The sequence below is a fragment of the Melozone crissalis genome, unplaced genomic scaffold, assembly GCF_028551555.1.
Source record: "Melozone crissalis strain CALT ecotype California unplaced genomic scaffold, PUWL_Pcris_2 ptg000061l_1, whole genome shotgun sequence".
Taxonomy (NCBI): Eukaryota; Metazoa; Chordata; class Aves; order Passeriformes; family Passerellidae; genus Melozone; species Melozone crissalis.
The window spans coordinates 20,205,437-20,231,498 of record NW_026535839.1 but is presented as its reverse complement, the minus strand read 5'-3'; positions in this window follow the sequence as shown (position 1 = coordinate 20,231,498).

The window sequence follows — 26,062 nt, the reverse complement described above, 5'->3', positions numbered from 1 at the left end:
AACATCCATCAGCATCACACAGCACATGCTCTACTTTCTTTAGTCCATCTCTGTTCCTCAGCAGTGCCAGGTCTTTTGGCTTCAGGGCTGCTCTTCCCACCTTCCATTTCCTAGAACCACAGAATCATAGATTGGTTTGGCTGGGACAGAATCTTAAATCTTCATTCCAACCCCCTGCCATGGGCAGGAACACCGACCAGGTTTTTTCAATCTGGCCTTGAGCATTTCCAGGGATGGAGCAGCCACAGCTTCTCTGAGCAGCATGTGCCAGGGCCTCACCACCCTCACAGGGAAGAATTTCTTCCCAATATCCAATCTAACCTGACCTCTGGCGGGTTGAAGCCATTGCCCTTTGTGCCTGTCACTCCAGATCCTTGTCCAAAGCCCCTCTCCAGCCCTCTGGAGCCCCTTTAGGCACTGGAAGGGGCTCTGAGGTCTCCCAGAGCCTTCTCCAGGCTGAACACCCCCTGCTCTGTCAGCCTGTCTCTGTAGCTGAGATGCTCCTTTTGTGATTTTTTAGCCCTTTATGTGATTTTTCTGGCCTCCTCTGGACTTGCTCCAACAGGTTCCCTTTGTCCCCTTCTCTCTCTCCTTCAGCCTCCTCACAAGAAGTCCTCACCACGGAGATGGGACAACTTTCCCTCCTACATCTGTTGCTGGAGGATTCTGCCCTCCATCCCTCCTGTCTCAGCTCTGTGGTTCTCCTCAGCAAAGGAGAAGGTTGGTGGGCAAGATCTGGTCCTTCAGGGGTTGGGGGGTGAAAATCAGGGGTGGGAATAACCAACAGATTCTGCAAAGTCACAGCAGTGAGCTCTGCTGCCCCAGAGATGCACAGGCCATGACTCAGGGCTGCAACCTGGGATGTGTCCGAAGGAGATTCTCCAGTTGAGGGATGGAGAAATTTGCTTTTGCATAAATAGCCACAAAAATAGCTGAGGGGAAGCACAGCAAAATGAGTGGGAAAGCAAGCTGGAGCGCACACAGGAGCAGGAGTCCAGCCGTGGCCGCTTCTGCAGAACAGCGCAGGTACCTGCAGCCACCCGCACCTGGGCTGGGCCTGCTGTCCCGGCTCAGCCCAGCACCGTGTGTGCAGTACTTCATGCAACATCCTCGGCTTCTTGCCCTTCTCCTACAGTTTGTTTGCAAATTCCTCAAGAGAATTAAAGCAGAAGAGACCATTGCCACGGGCGTAGGCCTCAGACCATACTCACCCATCTTCCTCAGCAAGACCAGTGCTGTCCTGCTGCGTATGCTTGTAGAGGAAGATTTTTACACTCCAAAGCAAGTAAGCAGCCTGGGCCAGGCTTTGATCCTCCCAGCAATTGCTTGGCCTCCCAATCCACGCATGCTGCTTGCTGTGAGCCTTTCAGGCCACATGGCAGTGGGGTGGGAAGGGAAGCACTCCTCTGGGGAAGCTGGGAACATTGCTCCCTCTGGCAGCTTTCCAAGTCTCCCCGTGCCTTCTCCAGGTGCCTGCCATGGTCAGCTACATCCACCAGTGGCTCATGGCCAATGATTCTGCTGAGCACAGGCTGGACAAGACCCTGCTGGATCTCACCCAAGCACAGCCAAATGACGCAGTGGTGACGCTCCTGCGTGTGGCCCCGTCCTGTGACAGGTATGGGGCCCACCTGCCCACAGGGCTCAGGCCTCCCCAGCCCATCACCCTGCACAGCCTGCCCCAGGTGTCGGAGCAACAGAGACTTCCAGGGCCCTCTGGACGCTCCCTTTCCCAGCCCTGCATGGCCAGCCCCTGAGCCTGCTGCCATGCTCCCTTGCCGCCTCTCAGGGCTCTGTCCCCACAGGGCTGGGCTGTCTGCCTCCTGCTGGCAGGGGGGCAGTGGGCAGAGGCAGCAATGGCAGCCGGCTCAGCTGCCCCCGGTGCTGTGTCTGAGGCCCCCTGAGACACAGCTCTAACCCCACAGAGCTGCCATGGCCATGTAGAAGACCATCATGGGCTCAGCCATGACTGCGGAGCTGGCGGAGCTGATCCTCCTGGATGTGCTGGGCAGCTGGCCAGAGTACAGCACCTGCACCTCCAATGGGGACGAAACGGCTGTCTTTGCCCTGGCTGTGAGTTTCTGCAACTGGCCTTTGCAGGCCCCAAGGCTGCCTCTCCAGCAGCTCTCCATCCTCCTTCCCCCACTGCATCTCCCTGCCTCAGGCGCTGGCCTGAAACCTGGCCCAGGGGCAGCTTCAGGCCCACCAGGCCCCATGCTCCCCCTGCCATGCTCTCTCCTGGCCTCTCCCTGCCACGCTCGGGCCCTGCCACACACACACCTGGGCACTGAGCGCTGTCTCGGGGGGCTTTGTCCTTTGCAGGCAACTGTGGTGACATGGAAGATCCTCCAGGTGCCCTGTCTCCCACGGATCTTGAAGGTCTATTTCCCCCGCCAATTTATGCATCTGCTATTCCAAGTGTTCTTCAGCACTCTGGATATGCCAGAGGCGGTCGACACCTTCTGGAAGGGATGCCAGGAAGAGCACGGTCTTGCCACCAGCCCCAACAGGTGCTCCATCCTACTCCTCCTGTCCCTGCCACGTGGCCTGCCAAGGAGCCAGTGCTGCCAGTGTGACCTGGGCTTTGCTGTGCACACAGGTTTGCTGTGCGCACCCTCAAGTCCCTGCTCTGCCTTCTCCGCTGCGAGGATGTGGTGGTGGCAATGGAGCGCAGGTGTGCCTGGGACATGCTGCTCTCTCTTGACACTCACCACTTTGCCGTGGCTCTGCTTGCCAGGTGAGACCCCCTTCTCCCCACTGCCTCTGACATTGCTGCTCTGTGCCCAGGTGCCCCACAAAGTGTCCATGGTGGCCATGGGTCAGAGGGCCTTGGCACTGAGGGATGGCCAAGCAGGCTGGAAAAGGCTGGCAGAGGAGGCTGCCCATCAGCAACCAACTCCCAAATGGCCCATGTCCCCTTGCTGGAAGGGTGCTGGGAAAAGATGAGAACTGGGTGAGTCACGCCTGGGAGACGTTTGCCCCACTGCATCAGGCTCTTGTTTCCTTTTTCCCCTCTTCAGAGAAATTCGCCGCTTAGCCATCCACTTTTGTTCCGTGGTTGCATTCTGCCTGCTCGCCCTGCTCGGCAAAGAGATGCCATACTGGGATTTCCCTGCCCTGGCATTCCTTGTGGAGGTGAGCCTCAAGGCCAGCGCTGCCTGGCTGAGCGGCCTCCCAGCCCTCTGGCCTCTGGAAGCCACAGCTGCCAGGACAGTGCCCGTGCCCTGTGCTGCTGCCTGGGCCCGGCCCTGTGCGCTTCTGGGCTCCTGCCGGCTGGCTCCCCTGTCACTGCCCTGTGCCTTTCAGGTCCTCGAGTGCCTGGACTTGAGGGAATGCAGTGACAGTGTCCTGGAGATCCTGGCACAGAACCTGCAGAGCGAGCACATTGGCACTTCGAGGCCTCTCAGTGCTGGGCAAGAATCCCTTGATGGTGAGAAGGGGGCAGTGGCCGAAGCCGTGCAGGCAGCGTGGGGCTGGGCAACGCAGTCGCTTGGCCTTGCCTGGGCTTCGGCCGCTGGGGCAGCTGTTCCCATCTCTCCTGCTTCCCGCTTCAGCTGCCCCAGCATCCGGACAAGCCTTTGACCTCTGGGCCCTACGGCAGCAGGGCGGCCTTTAAAAAAGTCGTCTTCCGCACAGGCTGAAAAAATGCAGAGCCTGACTGAAAGTCTTGTGGAGCTCCTGGAGGAAAATGACAGCGACATGATCAGGATGAGCATTCTTCTACTCAGATATTTGCTCCTGGACAATGGTGCTCCAATAGCCACCCCCATCGCCCTGCAGCTGGCTGAGGCGCTCCTGCCACTCTTTGACAGCGTAAGGCTCTGTGCCCACAGCCACAGCCACTGGCTGCTGCCCGGACCCTTGTTGCCCTGTGCAGATGCATGCCTGTGCCCTGGGGGGCCTGAAGCAGCTGATGCTCAGGTCTTTTGCCCTTTCCTTTCATCCAGGATGACATCCAGGTGCAGCTGAGCTCCATGGCTCTCTTTCAAGAGATGCTGGACTTATTAACAGAAGAGGGAAGAAAGGCCCTCAAGTCCCACGTGCGCCACAGCCTGCTCCCTCTCTACTTCCACTGCCATGATGAGAATCAGATGGTTGCTGAGGTGAGCACTTGTGGCCACCTGCTGTCCCCCAGGCAGGGGCTTGGGCTGCCTCCTGCCCGGGCACCTTGTGGGCTGCAGCCTCCTCCAGCCTGTGCCACTGGCATGCTCCTGTGCTCTGGACTGTGGGGCCATCTGTGCATCTCTGTCCCTCTCCAGGCCTCCCGGGAAACGCTGCATTCCTCAGCCAGATTCCTGAAGAGGAGGGATATAGAACAAATGCTGCACGTGGATCAGAGCTTTGGGGAGTGCCTGGTAAGAACAGCAGAGACCCCCCAGCCTCAGCATGGCCAAGGTCCCTGAGGGCGGTGCTCAGTGTGCAGGGCTAACAGCTGTGCCCGCTGCTGCAGCCAGAGGCTGCGCGGGCTCTTCTCCAGGCTCCCGTGGGCCTGAGTCGGGTGCCCATGGAGCCCCGGCCCGGCGGGGCTGCGGGGCGGCACCACGGCTCCCCGGGCAGCAGCCGGCCCTCTGCCCCTCCCCTCGGGAGCCCTTGGCCAGCGGCTGCTGGCCGCGCCTCAGGGCTGTGCGGGCAGGCAAGGGCGGCGATGGGCGCCGGCAGCGCCCGGCCCAGGAGCTGAGCCCGCGCCAACCCTTCCCTCCTGCCGCTCTCTGCAGCTGGCAGAGGACAGGAGCCGAGCGGCCGAGCACGTGCGCAGGGCACTGCACTACCTGCAGAGCCCACAGGAGTCCCTGCGAGAGGCGGCCGTCAGGTTCATGGGTGAGTCCCGAGCCCGGGCTCCTCCCCGGCCCGCCGCAGCTCGGCCCCGGCCCCGCCTGCTGCCTCGGCAGCGCCAGCCCGGCTCGGCGCCGTGGAGCCCCGCCTGGCCTGGGCGTTGCTGCTGCCGCCCTCTGGCAGCCGTGCCCTGGGGCGGCAGCGTGCAGCAAGGGCCCGGGCTGAGCCCTGCCGGGCCAGCAGCCCGTGTGGCCACAGCGCCGGCAGCACCGCTGGCAGGGAGCTGTGCCGCTGGGGCTGTGACAGGCTCTGTGTTCACAGGCATGGCCAGGTGGCACCTGAGGGGGAAGAAGGAAGAGCTGCAGCTGATCTGTACTGGTGAGTGAATGAGGGCAGTGGCCTGACAGCGGGGGCTGCCGGAGTAGCTGAAAGCCCTGCCCCGGTAGCAGAGGGCTCTGCTCCTTGTGCAGACATGGGGCGGCGTGGGCAGAGCACACAGAGATTTCAGGGCCACCTTGGGGATTCGTGGCCAGCAGCTTCGGGCCAGTGCCCTTGGTCCCTGCTCCCTCCTGGCCATGGCTAGAGCCGGCTGCGATGGCCCTGGCAGGGGGCACTCCTCGGCCCCCCGCAGATCCGAGATGTGACCATGGCTCTGTCCCTCTCTCTTGCAGCCCTTGACCCACTGACTGCGGACATCAGCAGTCCCGTGTCGGACATGGCACTAGAAACACTGTATGTCCTCCAGGCACTGCAGAGTGAGCGATATTCCCTCTTCCAGAGGCTGCAAGATCAGCTCCGCAGGGCATGGAGGACACGGCCTCGTCTGTTGGGGCTTGGCTGGCTGTGCTGCTGCCGCTCTGCAGAGACCTGATGCCAGAGGCTCTGTCTGCTGGGGCCACCTGAGCCAGCTGGAATTTTCCATTTCTTTAAGATTATTCTTTTCTTCTTTTTGTTTTTTTTTCTTTAGTATATGAATATAGAGTGTGTTATAATACACAGACTCCCAGGAGCTTTCTTTTGCTACCCAGGGTCTGCAGGGCATAGGGGAAGAGGGGGAGAAGGGTATCCTGGCTCAGCAAGCTGCCCAGGCATGCAGTGGGCAAGGGAAAATGGCCAGAAGCCCCTTGTCCTGTGGTGGTACTGCTGAAGCCTTTGTGCTGGTGACAGAGCGGCTGGGCAGGGGCCGGGGCTGCAGGGATCCCTGCCAGAGCGGTGCCTGGAGATGGCCACAAGCCCTGTGCCAGGAAGGAACCACCCTCTGTATCCTCCTGCCCGTGTGCTGCTGGCTGCCTTGCTGAGGGCTCCCAGGTACCTCTGGATGGGGCTGCTCTGCAGCTGCTGTGGGGCTGCGGCGCTGCTGCCGGACAGCTTGGTCGGGCTGGGGCAGCCCCTGAGGGGCTGGGGCACTGGCAAGCCCTGAGCAATGGGCTGTCAGAGGCCACAAGCAGCCCCCTGGCAGCTGCCCGCCTTGTTCCTGCCGGAGTTGACTTGCAAGAGGGATCCTGGGCACTCTGGAACTAACAGCATCAGTGTTGATGGAAACCCAAATGCAGGGAAATCTCAGACCTTTGGTGTTGTCAGCAAAGCTTAGAATTAAACACAGGATTTGATCGGAGACCTTGGAAAGGGCTTCCAAACTTAGGTGCTAGAAGCGAGAATGTTGATTTCTAGTTTATTATAGCAGAGAGACGGGGAGGAAGGTTGAAGTGGAGGAAAGTTTAGAGTTTTAGGGCTGAAGATCTAGAAAAAAAAAAAGTAGTTACAATGGTAAGCAAGAAGCTTAGGATGCAGTGCTGTAGGTTTGTGTGTCATAACATGATTGGCTAAGGAAGCTTACACTGTAGCATGAGCCCCTAAGACGAAATATTGAAGGATTGGCTGCAAAACGTAAATATCCTTGTTGGCAGTGTCTTCTTGGCCAAGAAATCCTTCAAAGCTCTTGTAACTACAAGTCTTGCGGCCTTGTGAGCCATGCGGTGGAGATGTGAGCCAAACTCACCCTTCCTGTCTATGTAGCAGAGAAGAAAATGCAATGGCATCATCTAAAACACTCAGAGGTCTGCTCTCTAGCTTGTTCCAAACTCCCTCAAATCCCCCAAAGTGGGATTTAGCTACAAAGAGATGACAAGGGCTCTTAGTGCTGGCTCTTTGACTCCAGAGCAGCTGTTTTAGAATCTTTCCCATAACCCTGTGTATTCATGTGTCAGAAATGGATCATTTGAAGAAGCTTTCCCAACTGACTTGCATGGAGGTTTGTCTGAAGGGTATTTGAGGAGAAAGGCTCCCAGCAGAGGCTTGGGCTTTGGCCTAGCTGTGTCCCCTGCTGATTGTGAAGTGTGCCATCAGCTGCAGGGCTTTCTGGGCCGAAAAATATCATTGAGTCACTTGGACTTGCTCATGTTGGCCTATAAAAGCTGGACCCACTTACGAGGCAAATTTGGAGACCTCATCTATGAGTGGGTGGACGACCTCGGATTTTCCCAATTGCTGGGAATGGTTCCCCAGGTCCTTGGTGTAAAATCAGGCTCCCCAGCAAGTGCAGATCTGCAAGATGAGAAACAATTTAGGCAATTGCTGATGCATCTTTCTAAATCGCTCTCCTTTCTTTCCTTTTGTCAAATACAAAGCTGTATTTTGTGTCAGGTACATACAGGCAACGCGTGTATTTGTGATTTTGATATGTGTGGAAACCAACCATGGGACACTTATAAAGACGAATTCTAATATAACTGAGGAAAGCAAAGCATGGAAGAAGGCCTTTGAACCTATCCTTTGTTCCTAATTAGCTTTTATAAGTCTTAAGTTGATTTAGAAGCATTTGAATTAAAGCTTTGGGGATGTTGCTTTTTGACAGGAACTTTCTTCTTGTAGCTAAGCCTTAAAGAGTTTTGCAATAATAACCTTTTGAAGTATAATTTCAGAATATTGCTTGTAGTAAGGATCTTTGAAACTATAGCTTTAGAATATATAAAAAGGAAATATGCCTATCTCAGGCCTTGACAAAACAGTGAAAAGCAGCTTGAGAAATGAATATGAATATCAATGCAAGGACTAACGATTTTGACCAAGGGAAGCTGGACATCACTGTTGTGAGATTTATAGTCCATGCAATCAAAAGGTAAAGCCATGTCTGGAATCTGGACCCCACCAGCTGGGAGACTTCTTTCTTCGTTCAGAAGTTGAACCCCCCACCACCTGGGATATTCCTTTTCTGGGATACATCCTGAGAAAAAATAATCACAATACTGCATAGAATTGTGATGTAAAAAATGGGAAAAGAAACTACTGATGAGTAAAAAATTTGGACTAGAAACTGCTGAGAAAGCTTAGGAGTGCCCCTATAAATACTGGTAAGCCTCAACTATCTGTGTGCAGTTGGAGGGAAAACTTCCCGCACTGTACTCAGCGCTGTATTGCTCATACTTTACCAGAATAATTAATAAATTGATTGCTGCTTGAATAATGACCTAGTCAAGCTTCTCATTTCTAACATTATAGTACTGTTTACTGTATAGTACTCTGCCCAGGGGCAGAGCCCGCGCCGAGCCTTCCCTGCCGGCGCTCCCAGCAGCTGCTGCAGGACGAGAGCCGAGCGGCCGAGCACCTGCGCTGGGCCCTGCCGCACCTGCAGAGCCCACAGAGGCCCCTACGAGAGGCGGCCGTCAGGCTCATGGGTGAGCCGGCAGCCCCGCGCCCCTCCCTGCCCCCGGCCCGGCTGCTGCCCCGGCTACAGCGGGAGCCGCGCCCCGGCCGCTGCAGCCCCGACCGCCCTGGGCATTGCTGCCGCCGCCCTCCCGCAGCCGTGCCCTGGGGCGGCAGCGGGCGGCAGGACCCGGCAGCAGCCCTGCCCGCCAGGAGGGCGTGTGGCCGCAGGGCTGGCAGAGCCTGTGTCGGGCAGCTGTGCCGCCTGGCGCCGCCACATGCTCTGTCTTGCCAGGGCTGGCCGGAGTGCTCGTGATGGGGCAGCAGGAGGAGCTCCAGGTCCTCACTGAGGGTGAGTCAGGGCAGCCGCGTGGCAGCGAGCACTGCCGGGGGTGTGGGGGCAGCTGCAAATCCAGGCTCTGCAGCTACAATCCGTGCCCGGGCTGCGGAGGGCTCTGCTGCCTGTGCGGACCAGGGGTGGTGGGGGCACAGCCCGGAGAACTTTCGGGGACACGGGGGGTCTGTGGCCAGCACCCTCTGGCTGAAGCCCTTGTCTCCCGCTCCCTCCTGGCCATGGCAAGAGCCGGCTGGGATGGCCCTGGCAGGAGGCTTTCCTTGGATTCCCTCAACCCGGCCTCTGACCGTGGCTCTGTTCCTCTCTCTTCCAGCTCTTCAAGCCCTCAGGGAAGATGAGAGCCCATCCTGCATGAACACATGGGTTCAGCTGAAATTTGAAGGAAGATCTGCATAACTTCATTTGTCTTCTGCATCAGATGTACCTATACCGGCCTCCTTCGATGATTTCCAGTGCCCATCAAAGATGGGAGAATCTACAGAGCAGAAGGGACCAGCTGCAGTTCCAGCACGGCTCTGGCTACTCAGAGCTGAGCCTGTGTGAAGCCCCAGCAGCTCCTGCCATCTCTCTCCCTGTTGGCACCTCCCTCCCTGCAGACCTCAGGCCCTGCCCATCCCCTTTTCTGCCTCCCAGCTCACCCCTTACCTTCGCTTTCCATTAATAAACTGTTTGGGTTTTTCACTTGAACCGCATATCCATGGAGCTGAAGTGACACAAAACCTGAGCCCGGAGACATGCAGGGCCCTGCTGCCCTTCTCCTGCCTGCTGTGTTCCAGGCACGGAATGAGAGGAACAAGGGCAGCTCAGGCTGCAAAGGTCCCTGTCCCGCTGCTCCAGTTGCACAGCGGCGTGGACTTAAAGGGCATGCTGAGCACGCTGAAGGGGACAAGGACTCTGAGTTGTAGAAGAGTCAGCTTGAGTGTGCTCTGAACCCAGCCATGAGGGATTCCAGTGCAGGCATCCACGGAGGGCAAAGGAGCTTGCAATGGCAGAAGTTTCCACAAAGAGCTTCCTGAAAGCACAGCAATGCTCCATCCCTACACAGGGACAGGAAGAGGGCAGTGAGACCAGAGGCAGGGGCCCAATCCCATCCCTCTGGGGCATGGCTGCAAAACAGCCGCAGCTGTGTCTTCCCGTGCCTGTGTTTGGGCTGTGCTGAGCCCAGAGCCAGCCAGCTTGTGCTCTGCTGTGCCAAGAGCGTTCTGGGCAGGCAGGCAGGCAGAAGTGCCACTTGCACTGTGGGGAAGGGGGTCATGAGAGCTTCCTGTGGGAACAGGGCTCTGCTCCTTGCCTGGGAACAGCCTGGTTTTGCTGTCGTGAGCGCAGGCAGGAGCTCGGGCACTTGAAGGGGCAGCAGGCAGCTCTTGTTTATAGGGGGTCCGGGGCTGCGTGCCACAATGGACACGAGGAAACAGGCTCGGGAGAAGGAAGATGAGCTCGAGCTGGAGTGCCTGTGCTACAAGGTGCAGAAGTAATTGAGCCTTGCCAGGGTTTCTTAAGTGTGTGTTGGTGTTCCCTGGGAAATGGACACATTTGGGGAAATGCCTTTGGAAGAGAGGGGCTTGCTTCTCAAGCAAAGTGCTTCCCCAGGAGCCTCTAGTGAGCTAGGTGCAGCTGTCTCCCTTTGGCTCCTTGCGCTCCTTTCCATCCTTGAGGCCCCTTGCACTTGGCAGAGGGGCATGGCAAGGGAGAAGGCTGTGAAGAGCAGCTTTGGCAATCTGCCTGGGCCTGCAGAGACCAAGGCAAGCACCAGCGGCAGGGTGTGTCCCCCCCCTTTGAGCACAGGACAGAGGGGGATCATCTCTGTCCAGCCAAGAGCCCCAAATGCCTCTCAGAGACCTGTGAATTCAAAGGCCTTTATGCACATTCATGCCATCTTCCCTATCTGCTGTGTTTTAACTCTTGGCAAGATGCATTTGCCTCTTGCTTGCTGGAAGCTGCTCTGCTTCAGGGCCAGCAGCGAGCTGGGCTGTGCAGGCCCCGTGGAGAGTCCTTCCCCGAGCACTTGGCAGCTCTTGGTGTGTCCAGGGCTGTGTTAGACATTTGGGGCAATGGATTCCTTCCAAGCGGGGGCACCTTGGGTGGGGAGTGGTTGGCCCCGGGGCACATGGCAGCATGTCCCTTTGTGACACGGTGCAGCAGGTTCCCTGTGGAACCGAAAGGGACACCGTGTCTTGGCAGCCCTTTGTGACACGTGGTGACATAGGGGCTGGCAGCCACACGGCCACGCCACAGTGCTCAGTGCACGCAACGGGACAGGAGGTGACAGAGCGGTGCTGTGAGGCGACCCTGCACAGTCAGCTCGTTGGCTGCTGACCTGGAGCTTTTCCAAGGCATTCCTCCTGTGGCTGGCCTCACGGCCAGACCTCGGCATTTGGTGACTCGGAGCTTTTCCGAGGCATCTCCCATCCCTGCAGCTGGTGCCCTCGTGGCCAGGCCGTGGGACTTGGTGACCTCCATTGCTCGCCAGGAGTCTCCTGTCATTGTGGCAGGAGCCCTCGAGTGCAGGACTTGCTGTCCTCTTGCCTTTCTGAGGCTCCTCTGTTGCAGGTGCCTTCAAGGCAAGACTGCAGCCCTTGCTGACGCGGGCCTTTGCCAAGGCATTTGAAAGGTTAGACAGCAGGATGGCGGGCGGACTGCTCAGTCTGTTCAAGGGGCTTCGGGGCAAGAAAAGCAAAGGCCCTGCAGCTGCCCCAGTGCAGAAGCCTGCAGAGCCAGAGAAGTTGCAGATGCTGCAGGACGGTGAGTGGTGGAGCTGGGCTGCTGGGCCAGTGCCTGCAGCTGGCCTGGCCCTGCCCCACCCCATCCCATCCCATCCCATCCCATCCCATCCCATCCCATCCCATCCCATCCCATCCCTGTGGACATGCCCATGGACGGGATGGGAGAGAGACCGGGGCTGTGCCCCTGAATTGCCATGCTCCATCCCCTGGGCTCCCGTGGGGCTGTCCCTGCCTGGGGAGCGCAGGGTTGGGCTGTGTTCTCCAGCCTCTCCCGCAGCCCCTCACCTCTGGCTGCGCTTGCTCTTTAACAGATGCAGCCAGGGACCCAACTCAAGAGCAGGAGCCCACCCGTGGCCGCTTCCACAGAACAGCGCAGGTACCTGCGGCCATCCCCACCTGGGCCGGGCCTACTGGCGCTGCTTGGCTGATCCCTGCGCTTGGAGCAGGCCATGGAACGTCCCTCCCCTCCCTCCCTCCTTCTGCTGCAGACACTGCGGAGGTTTCTGCACCTGGGCCGCACAAAGACCCGTGGCACCGGCACCAAGGGCACGGCCCAGCCCGACTCCAGGCCTGGCCAGCTGTGGGCAGAGGCTGCTGCCATCTCAGCGTCCTCGGAGCTCGCAGCAGCCTCTGAGCAGGACATGGCCCAGGGCAGGGCGGAGGCTGGCATGGCTCTGACTGAGGGCATGGCCATCACCCACACCCAGGCTCAGGGCATGCCAGACACTCAGGCCATGCCCACACTGACTGTGGCTCCTGCACCCACTCTGGAGGTTTTCCAGAAGCGTGCTGCTTCTCCACAGCAGGTAAGTGACGAAAGTGAAGGGAGAACGAGCACACATCCGATTGATGAGCATCGATCTCAGATTTATTGATCCAGCTTACACACTTTTATAGTAGTGTTAATTAAGTTCATACATATTGCAAAACCCGAGCTCATCACTGGTTACAGATTACACACCAATCCCTCCTTTGTTGTCAATACCTGTGGTTTCTTGTTGAGGCTAATACTTGTTTTTCTGATCCTGCTGTTGACTTGTTATTGAGCACCCTTCAAGGACTCCATGTTTTCCACCATGTTTTTCTCATAACTTAGCCAAGGACAAGGTATTTATTGCTTTTAAGGAAAAGCCTGAGAACTTGCTGGTTACAGCTGCCTTTTACTTTTTAACCAGCTGTATGTGATCATGGCCTTTTTCTATAAGCCATGTCTGAACAAAGCTCTCCACAGCTAAGCAAACTGGGGCCAGAGCTGAAGGCCTCCCAGGATCATGTGGCGCCTCAAGCTACATCCGCTGGACCCCCTCAGCCTTTGAGGCCATTACAGTGGGGTGGGAAGGCAAGCACTTCTTCGGGGAAGCTGGGCAAGTTGCTCCCTTGGACAGCACTCCAAGTCTTCCCCACGCCGCGTCCTCCAGGTGCAAGCCATGGTCAGGGATATTCTCCAGAGACTGGCGTCCTGTGTCACCGTGGATGACAGGCTGCAAATGGAGATTCTGAACCTGACAGAGGAACACCCTGTTCAAGTGGTGATGAGCCTCCTATGCTGTGCCCCAACGTGTGACAGGTACGGAGCACAAGTGCCTCGAGAGCTCAGTGCTCACCAGCCCGTAGGGCCCCTCACCCTGTACAGCCTGTCCAGTGGGCTCTGCCAGACAGGCAGAGAGCTGCGGGAGCCTCAGGCCCCTCTGTTTCCTGAGCCTCTGCCATGCTCCCTCTCTGCCCCTCAGGGCACCGGGGCTCTGTCACCCAGCCCCACGCAGCCGCACGGGGCACGGTGCTGACGCACAGCTCTGCTCACACAGAGCCGCCGCGCTGATGTGGAGAGCCATTGGCACGTCCGGAGTGGCCGCCCAGGAGGTGCTTCCAGCGCTGCTCTCTGCCATGGAGGAGCAGCCGCCCTATGGCAGCTTCTCCTGCGGAGACAAGGCTGTCTTTGCCCTGGCTGTGAGTTTCTGGAGCTGGTCTTTGCTCGCCCTCCTGGTTGCCTCTCCTGCACCTCTCCCTGCTCTCCCTAGCCTGCAGCTCCCTGCCTCGGCTCAAAGCTGGCCTAGGGGCAGGCTCAGGGGCAGCAGGCCGCGTGCTCCCCCTGCGTCTCCCCTCGGGCCCTGCCTCATAGACACCCTGGCACTGAGTGCTGCCTCAGGCTGCTTTGTCTCTTGCAGGCAACTCTGGTGCTGTGGAGGATTGCTCCCATGTGTGAGTGGCACTGTGCCATTCTGCTTCATTCTCCCCAACTGTTTGTGGCTCTGCTCTTGCAAATTTTCACCACCACAGAGCAGATGCCAGGGGACATTGAAACTGGGAGATTCTGGAGAGCGTGCCGGGAAGAACACGGCCTTCCCTGCCATCCCCACAGGTGCCAGTCGCCCTGTCCTTCCCACGCCCTCGTGGCCAGGGCCAGCGCTCCCAGAGTGACCTGGCCTTTGCTCGGCATGCAGGTTTGCAGTGCAGACCATGAAGGCTCTGCTCTCCCGCCTGGGCTTTGATAAGAAGCTGGTGGCTCTGGAGAACAAGCGGGTCTGGGAGAAGCTGCTCTGTGCCGACACCCAGCACTATGCAGCAGATCTGCTGGCCAGGTGAGATCTCCTATGCCCCGCCGCCACCGTCAGCATTTGTGCTCCCTGCCCAGAGTGCCCCACACAGTCCCTGGGGCTGTAAGCGAGAGCCCTTGTCAGCGAGGGAGGGCCGAGCAGACTGGGAAAGGCTGGGAGAGGAGGATGCCCAGCAGCAGCCGCCTCCCAAGGGCCCCATGTCCCCTTGCAGAGTGCTGGAGAAAGATCAGACCTCTGTGAGACCATGCCTGGGAGAGGTCTGCCCGCCCGGCTCAGGGCCTTGGTGCCTTTTTCCCATGCCAGGGAGATGCGCCGTGGCTTGAGCCCCTTGTGTCCCCACATGGCCTCACACCTGCTCAGCCTGCTCCTCGGGAAGCAGCCCCGCTGGCATCTGCCTGCCCTGGCGTTCTTTGTGGAGGTGAGCCTGATGGCCAGCGCTGCCTGGCTGAGCTGCCTCCCAGCTCTTGGGCCTCCCGTAGCTGCAGCCGCCTGGGAGGCTGCCCACACCCACTGCTGCTGCCTGGGCCTGGCCCTATGAGGCTCTGGGCTCCTGCCGGCCGGCTCCCCCATCACTGCCCTGTGCCTTTCAGGTCCTGGAGTGTCTGGACTTGAGCAAAGACGGTCCCAGTGCCCTGCTGGTGGTATCCAGGCACCTGCTGAGCCAGTGCAGGGACAGGCTGCGCCGGGCGCTCAGAGGCCTTGTGGTGCTCAGCAAGGAGCCCTCGCTGGTGAGAAGGGGCAGTGGCTGAAGCCATGCTGGCAGTGTGGGGCTGGGCAACGCAGACCTCTGGGCTTGGCTGGTCTTTGGCAGCAGAGGCAGCTGCTCCCAGCTCTCCTGCCTCCTGCTTCAGCTGCCCCAGTGCCCCAAGCAGCTGTTGGTGCTGCGGCCATTCACGGCTTCACAGCACAGCCTGGTCTTGCACACAGGCCGGAGGAATATGCTGCCTCTATCCACACCTGGTGGAGCAGCTGCCTGACCCAGATGCAGAGGTGGTCTGGATGAGCCTCTGTGTGCTCACACATACGCTCCAGGACAAAGACCTCCTGCTACCCAGCGTCACCGCCCTGAAGCTGGCTGAGTCCCTCCTGCCACACTTTGAGAACGTAAGGCTATGTGCCCCCAGCCAAGGGCACTGGATGCTACCTGGAAACTTTGTGCTCTGTGCAGTTCTGGGCCTTTGCCTCAATGGGCCTGGAGTAGTTGGTGCTGAGGTCTTTTCCTTTCCTTCCAGGACAACAGCCACGTGCAGCTGCTCTCCATTCAGCTCTTTTGCAAGGTGATGGAGCTGGTAGTGGAAGAGGGGGAAGAGCTTCTCACGACATTTGTGAACCAGAGCCTGCTCCCTCTATTCTTGCGCTGGCACGATGAGAACCTGTATGTGGCCAAGGTGAGGTTTTGTGTGATGGTGCCGCATCCCTGGCATGGGGCTTGGCCACCTCCTGCCCTGGCACCTGGCGGGCTCCAGCCTCCCCATGGTCATGGCACAGCGACACAGGTCCTGTGCCCTGGGCTCTGGTGCCACCTGCAGCTCTCTGCCACTCTCCAGGCCTCTTTCCAAGCCCTGCTTTGTGCGGCACGCTTCCTGAAGAGGAGGGACCTTGAGGAGCTGCTGACAAAGGCGCGGCGGATTAAGTTTGCTGAGAGCCTGGTAAGGACAGCCGGGGAGCTCGAGCCCTGCCCCTAGTGCTTGATGCGGGGGACCGGCAGCTGTGCCACTGCCCAGCGCCGCAGCCGGGCCTGCCAGCCTGTGCCCCCCACGCTGCTCCCTGTCCCGGGCTGTGTGGGCCGGCTCGGCCGGTGCTGGGGCCAGGGAGAGCCCGGCCAAGGGGCAGAGCCCATGCCAAGCCTTCCCTGCTGGTGCTCCCCGCAGCTGCTGCAGGACGAGAGCCAAGCGGCTGAGAGCCCACGGAGAACCCTGCGAGAGGCAGCTGTCAGGTTCATGGGTGAGCCCTGAGCCCGGCGCCCCTCCCTGCCCCCAGCCCGGCTGCTGCCCTGGCTACAGTGAGAGCCACGCCCGGGCCTCTGCAGCCGGATGGGATGGCCCTGGCAGGAGGCTTTCCTTGGATTTCCTCAATCTGGCCTCTGACCTTGGCTCTGTTCCTCTCTCTTCCAGCTCTTCAAGCCCTGAAGAAAGATGAGAGTTCATCGTGCCTGAGCAAACTGCTTCAGATGATCTTTGAAGGAAGATCTGCAGGACTTTGTCTGATGGATCAGATGTACCAGTGTCCATCAGCGATTTCAAGTGCCCATTGAAGATGGGAGCACCTGCAGAACAGGATGGAGCAGCTGGAGCTCCAGGCACAGCATGGCTGCTCAGAGCTGAGCCTGTGTGAAGCTCCAGCAGCTCCTGCCATCCCTCTCCCTGTTGGCACCTCCCTCCCTGCAGACCTCAGGCCCTGCCCATCCCCTTTTCTGCCTCCCAGCTCACCCCTTACCTTCGCTTTCCCTTAATAAACTGTTTGTGTTTTTCACTTGACCCGCGTCTCCGTGAGCTGAAGCAACGCAAAACCTGAGCCCGGAGACATGCAGGGCCCTGCTGCCCTTCTCCTGCCTGCTGTGTTCCAGGCACGGACAGAGAGGAACAAGGGCAGCTCAGGCTGCAAAGGTCCCTGTCCCGCTGCTCCAGTTGCACAGCGGCGTGGACTTAAAGGGCATGCTGAGCACGCTGAAGGGGACAAGGACCCTGAGTTGTAGAAGAGCCAGCTTGAGTGTGCTCTGAACCCAGCCATGAGGGATTCCAGTGCAGGCATCCACGGTGGGCAAAGGAGCTTGCAATGGCAGAAGTTTCCACAAAGAGCTTCCTGAAAGCACAGCAATGCTCCATCCCTACACAGGGACAGGAAGAGGGCAGAAGCAGAGACTGTCGTAGCCTAACAGCGAGCTCTGGGTGTGCCTAAAAGCAGCAGCAGCAGCAGCAGCAGCAGCAGCAGGGAGTGGCTGAGACTCGGAAGCGCGACTGTCCCAGTGGCGGCAGCGCTGTCAGGCAGTGCCTGCACCTTCGGTGTGGTTCTGGCAACTCTGGTCTCCCCAGAATGAGCAACGGCAGCCCCTGCCTCAGGCCCAGTCAGAAAACCAACCAAGTGAGACCAGAGGGAGGAGACCCTTCCCTCCTCTCTTGGGCAGGGCTGCAAAACAGACGCTGCGTCTTCCTGCCCTTCTGTTTGGGGTGTGCTGAGCCCAGAGCTGGCCAACTTGTGTCCTGCTGTCCCAGGAGCGCTTTGGGCGGGCAGGAGAAGGGCTGCATGTACGGCAGAGCGTCCTGGAAGGGGCTCACCAGAGCCTCCTGCGGCAACAGGCTGTGGGACGCGGAGGTTCTGGGACATCACACCATAACCAATATGATCTAGTGAAGTCAAATTTATTATCCTTTAAAAGACTCTGTTTAAAATAAGTCTCTGCTATCCACGCGTCTCTAGCTAATACATGATTGGTTAATCCTAGCTGTTCACACATCTTAATTAGAATGCTGATTGGATCATCTTATTTTTTACACATCTTGCTGTGGTTGTCTGGCCCACCCATGGCTCACTTTGCTAAGCTTGCTGACAAACTTGCTGAGTCCTGATGACTCTTCTTCATGTATCTTTTTCAAGGATATACCAAGCTCATTTCTGAATATGTCCATAATTCATTCTTTGTGAACGTGTTCATTGTCTATTATTACAAGCAGGCTGGATTGGGCATTGGCTGAATATGGCCATTGTCTTGGAAAAACTCCTCCATTCTATCTCTGAGCCAGCATTCGAGCCGGTTAAACAAAATCCTCCCTCTCACGCTGTAAAGAATGTGGAATTAGAGTTGGAATGTGACCCTGAAATGGAAGCAGCTCAGAAACAAAAGTAGAAAAAAGTTATTCCAGAAGCTATTGTAGAAGGGACTTTTCTCTCCAATGATGTAGAAGCTTTTCCTGTAGTAACTAATGCTGCAAGTAGAGGTTGAAAACCTTTCAATTGGAAGATTTTAGAAAAGTTGAGAGCTGCAATTTCACAATTTGGTTGAAAATCCCAACTTGCGCAGTCACTTCTGCAGTATATTTTTCCATCTAACACATTAATTCCAGCTGATGTGCATACTCTAATAAGACTTAGAATGCCACCCCATCAGCAGGTGATGTGTCATAAAAGCTGGGAGGAAAAGTGTGCTCAAGAAGCAGCAAGACCTAGAGTGCAGGGTGATCCTCTGTATGGTTTAACAGCACAACAGTTACTTGGCAAGGGGCCCTGGGCTACTGTCACTGCCCAGGCTAAGAGCAGATGAGCCAACAACTGGCATATAATGCTATCCTTGCATTTCTAGATGGGTTACACACTAAATCTTTTACACAGATTTGTCAAAGAAAGAATGAAGACTTTGATAAATTTGTAGACAAATTGCATGAAGCTATCTATAAGCATTCTGATTTAAATTCAGACACAGAGATACAATTATATGGACTTTGGGATCATTACTCCATTCCAAAAGGCATTCCCTTCAGTCACAAGAGCCTTCCATCTCTTCCAGAAATTGCCTGCTGAAACTCTTCTGCTCCTTCCAAATCAGTTCACTACTCCAGCCTAACCCTTGAAGCACGGACAGATGACTCTTCAACTAATTGTAGTAGAAAAGAAGGGTATTTATTGGAGCCCTGGACACATGTGAACTAGTTTCCAAAGACACGTGCAAGAAGTTGCAGACTCCTGCTCTCTATTTCTACAGAAAAAGTTTTACATTAGGTTTCTAAGGGCCCATAATACATAATTCTTACCTGCCTGCTTCGCATTTTTATCAGCTGAATATCTATTACAGCTGTGCAATTGCACTCCCTTAACTGGGTCAGTGGGATTTTGAAATGAGGGAGTGGTTGTATGGGAGGAAGAAAGCCGTCTTCGTCATGGTGAACTCTTCACCCATGGCCAGCTGGCAAGACCTTTGGACCTGCTGCTCATGGTCCAAGCTTCTCCTAACTGTTCAATTATTCTTAAGGCAAGGTATTTCTATGGTCTCTGCTTCTTCACAATTGCTTCCTCTATCCCTGTCACTCCTAGCTTTATGTTCCTGATATATTTAGTACTCTTTAACTAAGGAACGTGATTTCTGCTAGTTGTATTACTAACTTAGCTTCTTACCTCATTTTCAAATCTTAACTAAAACATGCAGTCTCCTACTATCTCAATTCTATTCCCAGCTGGCCCCTTGACTCATCTGCACTTTTCAAGTATCCTAATTCCATTTTCAGCTAACCCCTTGACTCACCTCAGGCACATCCCTGACTGCCTCTCTCCCAGCAGCTCAGAGCTGCATTGCACAGCGCTTCCTGTGCGCCACAGAGCACAAAGCAGGCTGGCCTGGTGGGCCTCAATATTTCTGCCAAACACTCTGCATCTCACACCTTTGCTCAGGCTAAGTGCAGAACTGCAGGATTGTAGGCGCTTCCTCCCAGAGCTGTGTGAGGCGCTGGCTCCTGCAGATGTGCCCTGCCAAGCTGTCCCTGCCTCACGCTGGCCTCGCTTCCCCTGGCACAAGTGCCGACCTGAAGGAGCTGCCCTGTGCTCCAGCCTGCCGAGCAGCCCGGCTCCCTGCCCCGGTGCCCAGAGTGCTGCACACACTGCTGGCCTTTGCCAGGAGTTGCAGGGCAGCCGGCAGAAGAGGAGGAATCCTCAGCCAGCCCAGCGGCCCGCGGCTGCCCTTGGCCTTTCTCTGCTCCTGGGCACACTCCAGATGGCCAATGTCTCCAGGCCGGGCTGTGCCCAGCAGGGCTGCGCTTCCCCTCGGTAGCAGCCAGCTGCCACCTGGGCTCTGAGAGCAGAGGATTCGCCTGCTCCCAGGAAGAGGCACCCAGGGCCCAGCTGCTGCCTCTTGCAGCTCCAAGGGCCTCCTTCCAGCCTGCCTCTGCCAGGCTCAGGCTGCTCCGGCCTCTGCCGGGGCTCTGCTGGGGCTCCAGCCCGGGCAAGGCCGGGCCCGCTCTTACCTCGCAGGCGCTGAGAGCTCTGCACCACAGGAGACCTTCCCGAGCACCCTCTCTGATCTTTCTGCCTTCTCACTTGAGCAAGGCTCTCCTGCAGCCAAAGATATTGCACCTAGGGATGCAAATCCAAGTGGCAGGAACCCCAATGCTCTCCAGTCACAGCTGAAGGCCTGCATCTGCACAAGATGTTTGGGCTGCTCCATTCTTCCTTTGGTTTTGCCTTCAAATGCCATTGCCCTTTCTGCCTCAACTAGAAGTGTCACAGATGCACCAAAATGGGCCAGTGTCCTGGCCAAAGGCAGTGTGCTCTGGAGATGATGAATGAAGAGTATTCCCAGCTTTCAAAGCACATTGCGAAAAACAACAATCCCTTCTTTTTAAATATTAACAGTTTAGTAGCAATAAAATGGTTATAAAGATAGTAATAGAAGTTAGAATAATAAGAATTTGGACAATCAGAGTTAGAACAGTAAAGGACAATAAAAACAAAGACATACAGACAGTCCTGGTGCCTCCTGGGCAATTATGCCCCGAAAGCACACACGCTAACAAAGGATTAGCCCTTAAAAGCAATAGCCTGTTGCATATTCATATATCTCATACATGATGCATAAATTCTTTTCAAACAAAGGGTGTTCTCTGCTTATTGTCAAGTTCTCCCCCTTAATCCTGTTGGCTTCTCAAAGTTGGGAAGGAGGTGGAAGAAAGTTGGTTTTTTCCAAAGGGACGCAAGAATTCTTCCCTTGGGGCTTTTGGTGTCCTGTTGCTGTCATCTCTGGGCAAAGAATTTCTTGATTACCCCATCCCTTTCTTGAGCTAGTTAAAAAAGTATCTTACATCGCATAGCTCCTGTTTTACATAATGTTATAACCTAAAACTATATTTACCACTGAAATAATTACCAATATAGCTGGACGGGACGTACATGAGCTTGTCTGGCCTTTGCTGCTTGACCAAATAGCGGCAACTGTGGAATTTTACCCCAGAGACACTTTTGGCTAGCTGGGTGCTGCAGCTGGGCACTTGGAGTCAAGTCCGGGCATGCAGGAGCTCAGGTTTACCTTTGGTGGAGAAGCTTTAAGGCGAGGTGAAGGAAAGGAGTCGGTTCTGATGGAGGGTTTCTCTCCAGAGCTTTATTCCTGGCCCACAGGCCTCTGGATCCAGCAAGGGCTCCAGGAGAACTCCCAACCGCATGGTTTGCTCGCCCTTTTACCCGGGGCAGAGGGGCAGGGAAGGAACACGGGGACCACCAACCAGGTACAGGCGGGGAAGTCTCAAGGGACAGAGGACACCTGGATGGCCCAATGTCCTTCCAGGAGGGGAGGGCATCTTTTGAATTCTGCCAATCACTCAACGCCCTTCTGGAATGCCAGGATTGACAGACAGCGCTTAGCAGGGGTCAGGGTGTGGAAAGGAGGGATGATTGACACACCTGGCAGGGAATTATCAGGGAGGAACCTGGGGTATCTGAGGCAAACCATGACATCACACTGCAACATACCACACTACTTAAAATATACAGTACTACTAACTAAGACAACATAACACATACAGTTTATTAATTTATATATATATGTATATATATATATTCATTTTAATATCTGTGAAGAGCCTGTCCTGTAATATGTACTTTTCACAACACCAAAGAAGCCATTGCACCTTTAAGAGACAGCTGACAACTCAGAAGGAAATGCTCAGCTTGTTCACAGGGTGAGAAAGAAAGGATTCTTCCAGATGAGTTAAAGTTTCAGAAACTTTATTTATTTACAATCCTACTCTATAGTCCTGTATGGTGGTATTTACAGAAAAATGGACAGCCACTAAATGAACCAGCCTAACCTTCTGGAGCTAACTAAACTAACTAACCCTCTAGGACAAGGTCAGGGTTTTAATAAAGCTGCATTCAACTTTGTGGATAAAAAGTTGATGTTGCAAGCAGAAAGAAGAAGCAGAAGAGTTGCTGACAGACAAAAGGGTTGCAACCCAACTAAAATGACCCTTACAGCATCTACCAATTAGATTAAGAAAAAGATGCAACTAAACAATGCATGACTACAGAAAGCTATAGGATAGGAACTAATTATAAACTATGTTTAGAAGCACAATAAATGGCTTCTCCTTGATTCACATTAAATTGTGCAGTCTTTTTTCTTTTCTCCACATAGTCCTACTCTAAACCCTATTGTACAGTCCTACTCTACAATCCTACTCTAAGATGGCTATGGAGAAAATGGTCCTGATATGATTATAGCACTGTTTGCTTCTCCATCCTCCTCTTCACTGAGATGATGAGTGGTGCCAGGGTGGATGCAGCCTCGGCTGATGTTACAATTGGATGCTGTTCACAAAAAAACCCAAAAAAGCAAAAAAACAAATACAAAAACAAAACCAAAAAAGAAAACAAAACACAAACAAAAAAACCAAAACCAAAACAAAACAAACCAAAAACAAACAACAAAAAGACAAAGAACAGTGAACAGGGAACCATTACTTTCCAAGCTCAGTGCTTCACAGGCTCAGTTGGGATTGCTCTGGGTCCTAAAAAGACCCAGAAAGAGGAGCAGTGGGACCATCTGCTACCCAGCAGTCATGTGCAGGAGCCTGCCATCACAGGCAAACCTGGCCAAGAATCCCACTCATCCATTTATTCAGGTTTCTTTATCTTGTTGGGATTTTTGCCCTGCCAGTGCTCTAGAAATGGTGCTTTCTGTCCCTGGGGTTTCTTCCTTTCAGGAAACTCCAATGGCTCACATGGGTCCCTGCCTTTGAAAGACAGGCACTGTGCTGATTGCCACAGACACAGAAAGCAGTGTCTACCTTTCCATGCCCTGGCCCTCGTGTGCTGGATGGCTCCTTCCTTCCCAGCAGGGCCAGCCCAGTGGCACTGGGCCCTGCAGTTCCCTCTCTGCCACACAGCCTGGCAGTAACCCTGGCACAGTTCCTGTCTGCTTGAGCGTGCCAGGCAGCAGATGGGGCTGGGACAAGTCCCTCCCAGCTGTCCCTGTTTGCGTGGCAGAAACCTCTAAGGGTGGGCTGGGGGGCACAAACCAGGGCCCCTCAGAGTGAGCCCCCCACAGCCCCTCCTGCCCACAGCCAAATCTCTGACTGCTCAGCTGGGACTGGCTTCCTTGGGTTCCTCCACCGCCATTTCATGTCTCTGTACCCTGCATTGCTCTACTTCAATTCTTTTGCCATTAGATAAAACTGAGCACTCCACCAAATTACAAAAGAGGGTGACAGAAACAGTCAGAGGACAGAGCGCCTCTCCTCTCAGGAAATGCACAGGGAGCTGGAGTTATTCAGTTTTGTGAAGAACAGGCTCCAGGGAGACTTTATTGCCACTTTCCAAGATTTCAGAGTGGCTTTGAAGAAAGTGGGGGACATCTTTTTTAACAGGGTCAGTTACAATAGGATATGGACTAATATTTTTAAACACAAAGGACATCTAATCAGAGTAGGTCTAAGGAAGAACTTGTTTTCTTGGAGCATGGTGCAACCCTGGCACAGCTTGCCCCAAGAGCTTGTAGGTGCCCCATCCCTGCAACCATTCCAGCTCCGGTGGCAAAGGGCTCTGAGCAACCTGATCTCTTTAAAGATGTCCCTGCTCATTGCAGGACACTTGCACCACAGGACCTTTACAGGGCCCTGCCACCCAGCCCAGTCTAGGATTCCTCACTGTTTTCATTTGAAGAGCATCAAGAATGGAGGTGAGGAGGAAGGGGGCTCATCTGCTGCCTTGGGCTTGAGTGGAGGAGGAGCCCATCGCTCAGAGCCTGTTTCACCTGCAGCCCCTTCACATTTTACCTGCAGGAGCTCCTTGGCAGACCAGCGCCGCGCCTCGTCTCTCTGCAGGCAGCAGCTCAGGAAGTCACGCAGGCAAGATGAAAATAGGTTGGGCTGCTGCAGCTTTTGTCTTCCTCCTGTGGCTATCAGGAGTTGGGGCTGGGGAAAAAGGAGACACCAGGCTCCACCTGCTTCTTTTCCATCTGTCACTGCTCTCCCAGATCCCATTGATTAAGCTCCACTCTGCAGTGGCACTTTCTGCCCTGGCAGAGACCCAGAGACGACTTTCCTTTACCAACCAAAAACCCAAACTCCGATGCAGCCACAGCTTTCCCACTGTCCTGCAGATCTTGCCTTGGCAGCTGATTTCATTGCCTGACCTAGTTAGTGGGAACTACATCAGCACAAGCACAGTTCCTTCCCTGAGGATTCATATCAGCTTGAGAGGCGTTTTGGAAGAAGGACTTTGATATACTAACTCTACTGTATCCAAGGGTTAGGATATGAAAAGTATCTCTGCAGTGCTTCTTGTCTCTTAAGCACAGCTGCCATAAAACAAAACCAATCAAGGTTTTTGCTTTGTTCTTGAAAACCATGGAAATTGGAAGGAAAGAAAGGAAATCTGCCAGGTATTCCTCAGGTAAGGAGACAAACATTTGGAATCTCATCTTCAACACAGACACATTAAGATGCATGCACAAAGGTACTGGGATGAAAACGCCTGCTGGGACACACAGGAGCCACCTGCAGCTCTGTCTCTCAGCAGTCTGAAAAATTCTGCTTTCCTTACATGGAAAAGAAAAACTTTTCATGGTCAAATCAGAAGGAGAGGTTCCATCCCTACGGTCACCCTCTACTTATTTGGCTACACAAGTCAATGCATGAATGGTAGGCCCATCCCAGAAAGTGCCAGGAAACAAATGGGAGGTTTTGGCAGGCTCTCCACATCACCAGGCTCTGGCTTGGTGACGGGCAGAATGTTGCTTTGGGCTAGGAGAGAAACACGGTCACTGAGTGTTTCAGCAGCACTGCACAAGAAGCAGAAGAGACTCTGTGGCCTTTAGACCCTCATGCCCAGGTTTCAGGCATGTTTCCCAGTGAGAAGAAACTGCACAGGGGGTTAAGTTCCTCTCTAAAAATCAGTGCCTTAGCAACTTTCTTGTGTTTGGGCTTCCTTTCTTCATTTCTGGAAATGCAACACCAGTTCTGAGAGGCTTGCCTTGTGGTTTTAGGGGCATCTTCACAGACACACAAGTGGGAACAACTTGGAACCCAAAGCAAATGTTGCCTGGGAAGAGCTGGGGAGTGTTTGCCTGTGGTGAGGCTTGAGCTGTCTGGCAATCCCTTTCCATGATGTGCAGAAACATCCAGCTGCTCCCCAGAACTCAGTCCCTCTGGGCACGCAGGCCTCTGGAAACCCCTGGGGATTCCAGCCTTTCTCCTGCTCAAGAGCATCTAACCTAAGCTGAGCTCCAGTTTCTTCAGCAAGGCCAAGGATGCTCACTTCCATGCAGCTGACAGTGTCCACGGAGCTCAGCAGGTCTTTCTGATACTCCTCAGGCCAAGGAATTACAGTGTAGATTGGCAAGACATCGGCTGATCATTATCCAGTGTGGTTCATGTGGAACCAAGCTCTAACACGCTGACAAGTCAGAGGGAGAGAGCTCATTCTGCTTTTGCAAGATGGTATTTAGAAACATAAGACACCGACTTGGAACTATTCAAGCCTCAACTTGCAGAATCCATCTCAAATAGACAAAAAGAACAATGGCAAGAGGCCTTGGAGTCTCCATAAAAATGCCCACCACTGTCATGATAACTCTGTGCTCGTGGCACTGAAGTAGATGGTGACCAAAGAGACTTTGCTATTATCCTCTTTAAGCCAAAGGAGAATTTCAAAGCCGGAAATGGCAATGCACTCCCCATGTGTACAAATAATTGATGCGGCTTTCTGTCCTTTTCCCACATCACCAGAGGTGACAAAGAGGGTTTTATCCTGACTCTCAGCTGAGCTCAGCCACTGGCCATGGTGGGGAGCTGGAGCCCTCCCTGTCATTAGAACTGTGCAGGCCAGGGATGGCCCTGCTCCTGTGGTAAAGAAACACAGCACCGGTGTCAACTGCCCACGCTGGATCCCAGCCCAGGCACCTGCCTGCAAGCTCATCAACTTGTTAAAGTACCCAGAAACAGCCAAGATTTTGGCAAACAATTCTAACTGCAGTCGGAGAAAAACACATCCTAAACTTATCCAGGCCACCCACATACGTGACTGAACAATGTACAGAT